Here is a 6,641-nt window from a genome sequence, read left to right as displayed (position 1 = left end):
TGTATTTTATTATAAAATATAGATTAATTAATTTATATAAAAAAAAAATATTTTATTAGATTTTCAGTTTAAATTTTATAAAATTTTAATAAAAAAATCTATTTAATATTTAATATTAAAATTCATCAAACCCAAATACCACCTATTTATAAAAATAATAATAAATAAATTACATTTCCTTTCCTTAAAAACGAGTATAGTATTTTAATGTAATATTTTAAAGAAGCATGGACTTCCCTATTTTGGGGAAAGCCTGAACTTCCCCAAACCACACACCAGGTGATTGCTTTGTAGACATTTTCTTTAAGGTTGCTGGATAAGTAAGGCCTAATTTTATTTATGCTCTTAGCTTTGCTGTATGAGCATATGTCACAGGTCGTACTGAACTTCCGATCTGTGAGATGGTTTCCATGGTGGAATTCGCAAAATCCACACACCAAATATCGGTTTGGTAGAGCTTTTCAATGTTCTCAAATATGTCAAGTCTAATATTATTTCTGGTCTGAGCTTTCCTATTAGAACGTATGTAACAGGTAGTAAAGAACTCCCTGTGAGATAGCTTGTTAGTTTGGTTATCACTAAGCTCTTAGGTATAGGTATAGTGTATTCAATGTTCTATGTACTGATTTTTATATTAATTGAATTAAATAATTTTGTATTTTATTTATAAAATTTAGTATATAAAGTAGTAAATAGTCTATAATAATTTTATATTTTATTTATGAAGTTTAGTATATAAAGTGTTAAAGGTTTTATGGTATTTTTAAAAATTGTAATTATATGGTAAGTGGTAGTTTTATAAATATTGAATTTGAAAAAGTAATTTAAAATTTTTGAGTATAAATTTAATAATATAATTGTTTATTAAATTTTTTAATAAAATTATAATGTTCTATCATTTAAATTATATTTTTTAATATAAAAATATATTCATCAAAATATAAATTTAATAACTTTAAATTATAATTTTCATCTAATCTTATTTTTGTTCTGTCCTAAGTGAATATAAACTATTTACCTATTCTTATCAAATAGTTTTATATGGATGAATATAATTCTTACATTAACAGGATATGGGAAGGTTAAATCTATTTTATTTTTGTTAATTTAAAATTAGAATGTTAGTAAAAATTAAATTCAACAACTTAGAAAACACCATAATTATAACTAAAGTTTTCCAGTAAATACAAATATGTTCCTCAGCTGTGACCTTAGCATCAGGTCGTACTGTGTTGATAGTGATAATAAAACTCTTCAACTTTTCTGGAAAATAAATGTGTTGATATGCATTCCACATCCCAATCCATAGAAATTTAGGTGATTACATTTTCTGATAACTGCATTTTGTTCCCACAAAAGGTACGTGAAATCAATGGCCGACTGCTCAAAAGCTGAATTGACAAAAAGGATTTCAGCTCATGAAAATCCACTTTGTGTAGCCCTTTGCAGCCGTACAAGGGCTTTGGACTGATCCAGCGGAGAGAGGCAATTTCTTCAAATGCACACAGGACGCTGCCGCTTCATCAAGGAATTAATAGATTTAACTGTCCGCGGTGCTGTGCTGACAATCTCTGAGGTTCCGCCAAAGTCACTCCGAAAAGCCTTACTCCTTTCTTGGTCGCAGGATCGAGATTCGATGCCGCTTTGAGTTCCGGGGTTTCCAAATCTGGTGCCGTGGAGGGCCAAGCAGGTCTGACGAAAGGATGCAGAGGCTTCATATTAGTATTTCCGTTGCGGGAATTGAGCGAGTTGTGGAAGTTGAGATACAAGTCCATAGTTGGCAACCCGTCGGGCCTAATGTCGTATATGCTCAGTTGCTCCGTTTGTTTGGCGGCCGGAGGGGCCGAGATGTGGAAAGGAAGCGCGCCGTTGGGAGTAGTTACAGGGCTCTGAGACCACAGGGAATTGACATGACCGACTTTGTTGACGAGGGGTGCCATGGAATTGGAATTGAATTCCGAAAAGCCGTGGGGATTACTGAAATTAGGCCACAAGATGGGCGTCCATTGGGAATTATAAAGGACGGCGGCTTGGGTTCCGGAATTGAAAGGACTTAAGGACGACGCGCCATTTACTGGATATACCACTACCTCGTTGGTTTGTTGGGACTGGGGCCGACTCCTAGCCGGGGCTGACCCGACGGCCTGCGTCTCCAGCTGATGTAAAGCTGATGAGAATGAGCCGATCCTCTGTGAAACGAAACAACGTCGCCTGCTTCCAGTTTCTTGTCCTTCACAAACCGGCTCCACCCTTTGGTCAACACGTAGCTCTGGCTGCTGTTCCAATACGAGTAACGGAATCTCCACACATTCCCCATGTTATCTTCGAAATTCAAGATCAATCCCTTCTCGCTGGAATTGACATCCAGAGGGAAGTATTTCTCCGCATGCTGCTTTGGAATCACCAGGCGATTCAGTTTGCCCACATCGCTGGGCGTGACGGCCTTGTCGAAAAGGTGTTCACGAGGCACGCACGCAGGCACGTCGGCGGCGTACGCAACATTTGCGTGTTCATGGACCGCCACTTGGCTTTCATGACAGGCATCATTAGCTCTCAGTCTGAACCCTTCGGCTCCGGACGCCCCAACGTTGTTCGTGGTGGCTGACCGAGAAACCGTGACCTTGATCCTCTTGCTATGATGGTCGAATTCTTCGGCATAGGTGTGCTTTCGAAGCATCTCGACGATTTCTTCCTTGGTGTGCTCTCTCACGAATCGAGCCTCCGGATCGGCTTCTCCAACCAGACTGAAATTAGTCATGGCATCTCGGCCCCGAAACTTAAGAGCCGCTCGGTCGTAAGCCCTGGCGGCGTCTTCTTCCTTGTTAAACGTTCCCAACCAGACTCGCTGGTGTTTCTCGTAAATCTGCGCTCCCCATCGTCCATTGGGCTGAGGAACCACACCCTTATACTGCGACGAAGGCAGCTTTCCAGCTTGCTCCATCGACACGAAATACCTTCTCAGATCCTCCGACTCTGCGCCCGATCCCGACATCCCGCTCGTCCCGCTCCCCTTTCTCTCCAGCCCACCATGGTTTCTTCCCATGGATATCGTCGAAGCCCAATCCTTCAACACAGCACCCTCCTGCTTCAGGTGCGTTGCGTTCTCTGAAACGCCCGTGAAACAAGAATTGAATTCTTCAGTCGTAGCACTAGCAACTTCATCGTCTTGCTTGTCTTCCGTGGAGTAGTCACCCTTCATTCCCTCGTTCGTCGTCTGCTCTCGATCTTCATCTCCTGCGCACTGAACTTGGCGGCGGAGATCATGATTGGCAGGGTTGGATGCAGAGGCATTCTTCTCGCTACAAATTGTAGAGCCCATTTCCACGTCCGGAGGGCAGCACGCCAAGCTTAGCTCCACATGGGGAGAATCAATCTCGGACTGCCACAGATTGGCTGTAGCAGCAGATCTCTTAGGCGCTTGACCCTGCAAATCCATGATAACCCACAAATGTTAGACCACAATATAGAGGCACCTTCAAGAACGATATATATAATTAACGATGGGAACTCTATCTAAACACAAACCTTGCAGCCATCAAGAGCCACAGACGCCACTGTTCTTGCCGTCATGTGGATATGATCACTCCTCAATTATAAAAGACAATAATTCAGCGGGAGAGATTCTTCGTAAAATTGGGAAAACTGACAAGGAAACTAAGGCGGATTCAACCTCAAACAATTGAGAAGCTAGTTTAAACTGACGGGATTCACAGAGAAACGCATGGACAACACCACCATCGTTACCCCTGTTCCATTGGACAACTCTTGCGAGCCAATAATTTGGGGCCGAGCAAGATCCAGAGTGCGAACAAACTGGGAGAATGTGTGCGCGCGATTATATTTATTGCTACTTCGTCTCCAATCTATGTGCTGCCCCTTGCTACCAGAACAGGGTCCACATTCGGCTGAGGAAACCAAGTCAGATGCGCATATTATATCATACGTACTCGCCACACTTGAACAACTGTATTTACGGCAGGCGGAGCCCGGAACCCTGCTCTACACTTCCTTTCCCCGTTTTCACTGCGGTTGGGAATGTCGACGTTGCCCTCTACCTGCTCCAGTTCGACCGTCCTCACTTTTACCCTAGCTTAAAACTGGCACCCGAACTTAAAACTAGCACAACTGGCCAGTGGCGGTTGGTGAATTTTGAAGTGCAAAAATATTAAGCACCATCAATTTTACACTTAAAACTAGCACAATTGGCAAAGTTGTGGTCGGCGAATCCATAGTGAAAATATTAATTATCATGGGTTTATTTTGTTTATTGAATTTTTTTTATTTATTTAATAGACAAGATAGAAAGACAACAGATTTTACTTTATTTTTATTTAATAGACAAGATGGAAAGACAACAAATCAATGATTAGCTTTAATACAAGGTACTTAATATTTGTTAATTTCAAAAATTATTGGCCGTTCGTTATCCATGATTATTTGAATTATTGAATCTCATAAAAATCACTAATAATGAATGCTTTATAAGAACATCAAAGAAAAAAAATGATTGTTTGAATTATTGAATCTCATAAAAATTACTAATAATGAAGGCTTTATAAGAACATCAAAGAAAAAAATAACTAGAAATTACACTTTTCACTAACCTCATAAATGGCTATCAATAAATAGTAAATTTATAATCAGAATAAGTAAATGTGAAAGCATGATAATAGAATTTTCACTCAAAAGAAATTATGAGAAAAAAGAATATACCAATATTTTGTGTTCCTTTTTACTAAAAGAGAAATTAATGTACAAACTTGAATGAAGTGAAAGCCTATGGACCTAGAGGCAATGAACACTTTCAAGTATTTATTTTATTTACTTTAAGGTGGTTCTTATAAAATTTAACCATAGTTTGTAATGCTTTGCCTTTTTGTTTATCATTTTGGTGCGACATAAATGGTGTTGTATTTTTTACATTCTGTAAAACTAAAATATAAGTGATAGTAATGGAATTATTTTTAAAAATAATTATAAAAAAAAGTGGAAAATGGTTTATAATTGATTTTTTTTTGGGTTAAATAGGGATTAATATTTATAAAACTTGATATTAAACTTTTGGATAATTATAGAAGATAAGTAAAATTACATCATTTCCTTTTACTGTGTATTAGATTTGTTTAATACAAAGGTTAAGTAGTTTTGTATATAACACTTAATTATATAGTATATTTATTATATTGTAGGGTATTTTAATCAATTGTAAATAAGATAGGTATAAATGAAGTTATGTAATTACCTCTCTATTTGTTTTGTTTAAGCTGAATGTAATGTTTTCATAAAAGTAAAACATTTTAATATATTACATCTAACTATTATGATATGTGATATGTTTATCTCTATTATAGATGGGAATATATGACTTCATCTAATTGTATATTAGATTTTCTTTAGAGATGAATGTAAAATTTGTAAAAAGTCAAACATTTTTATATATTATACCTAATTATTATGATATTTTTTATCACAATTAGAAATTAGAAAATCTAATAAACATGTAGCATAATTAACAATTAATTTTTCTTTGTATTATTTAAATATCTTAATTTATAATCCAATAAATTTAGTTAACCTCATAATTATTTAAACTTTTAAAAAATTTGTTTATAAAAAATATTCCATTTTGAAATACATTTTAATTGTTATAATGCATAACTAGTTATAAATGAAAATAAGTAATAAAAAATAATAATTAACTTTATTGCATTTATATTAGATGAATCAAATTATAGAATTTTATTAAGATATTTTGTTTAAAATTAAATAAAAAACATTTTTTTCCATATATTCCATTACATTAATATGGTATAAATCGATTACATAATATTATTTAATATATAGAAAAACTAATAACTAACATTGTTCATGTGTTTTGGATGAATGAAATGTTGTCTCTTCTTTGCAGTGTATATTTTTTTAGGAATATAATGTTTATACAGTTTTATGTTTTATATTTAATTATTCTAATTATATTTTTATTTAGATTGAAAATTGGAATATGTCATAAAAGTGGAATAAAATTAGCAATTAAGCATATTCATCAGAGATCCAAATTTACAATCGAGATAAATTCAGATAAAACCTGTCATGACAGATTGATGGAAAGAATTAAAAAGAAAAATTAGGTAGTTCATGGATCCAACTTTGAGTTGCGTTTTGATCGTCATAATCCATTATTGACTTTGGGACCTGCGTTGTTTAATATGTTGCATTGTTTACTTCAGTAGGTCCACCTATATCCTAAATTATTGAGAATCTTACTGTACGAATATAAAAATGGAATGTCATAATAAAGGTCTAACTTGTTCTCTGATTTCTTCATGTTCCCGGGCGAAAACAATTGGCCTGGTGTTGAGATGATATTTTAGTAATCATTATTAGAAAAATAATGCTCGTCTATCTCATTCTAATTGCAGGAGATATTCCGTCTACCCTTTGATTCCACAACATCTTAGAGAAAGTATTATCGATAATGTTGTGGATTGTGGAACATATCTCAACCGTACTATCTTGAAATTTGATAGGTTTTAGATGAGACTAAAGCAGTTTTCAGAGATTATTTTGGATATTAATTTAAATTAAAGGGTGGTTGGGCCTGAGCATATCCAATCATAAGAAGGAAGCATGAGTTAGGCGTG

The 6,641-nt window shown here is 35.3% G+C and overlaps 1 pseudogene across 1 annotated transcript; it reads right to left on the bottom strand.

Annotated features, from left to right (window-relative positions):
- Positions 1-1,180: 1,180 nt before the first annotated feature.
- Positions 1,181-4,036, bottom strand: LOC149150086 (uncharacterized; annotated as a pseudogene). Its single transcript, XR_016262216.1, has 2 exons — positions 3,526-4,036; positions 1,181-3,424 (listed from the first exon to the last, which is right to left on the bottom strand). The product of XR_016262216.1 is annotated as an uncharacterized LOC149150086 (transcript).
- Between the last annotated feature and the right edge of the window lie 2,605 nt (positions 4,037-6,641).

Source organism: Pinus tabuliformis, chromosome 9 (assembly GCF_031772625.1).
Source record: "Pinus tabuliformis cultivar Carrire ecotype Pingquan chromosome 9, CPIR1, whole genome shotgun sequence".
Classification (NCBI taxonomy): Eukaryota; Viridiplantae; Streptophyta; class Pinopsida; order Pinales; family Pinaceae; genus Pinus; species Pinus tabuliformis.
This window is presented reverse-complemented; position numbering and strand designations above follow the sequence as displayed.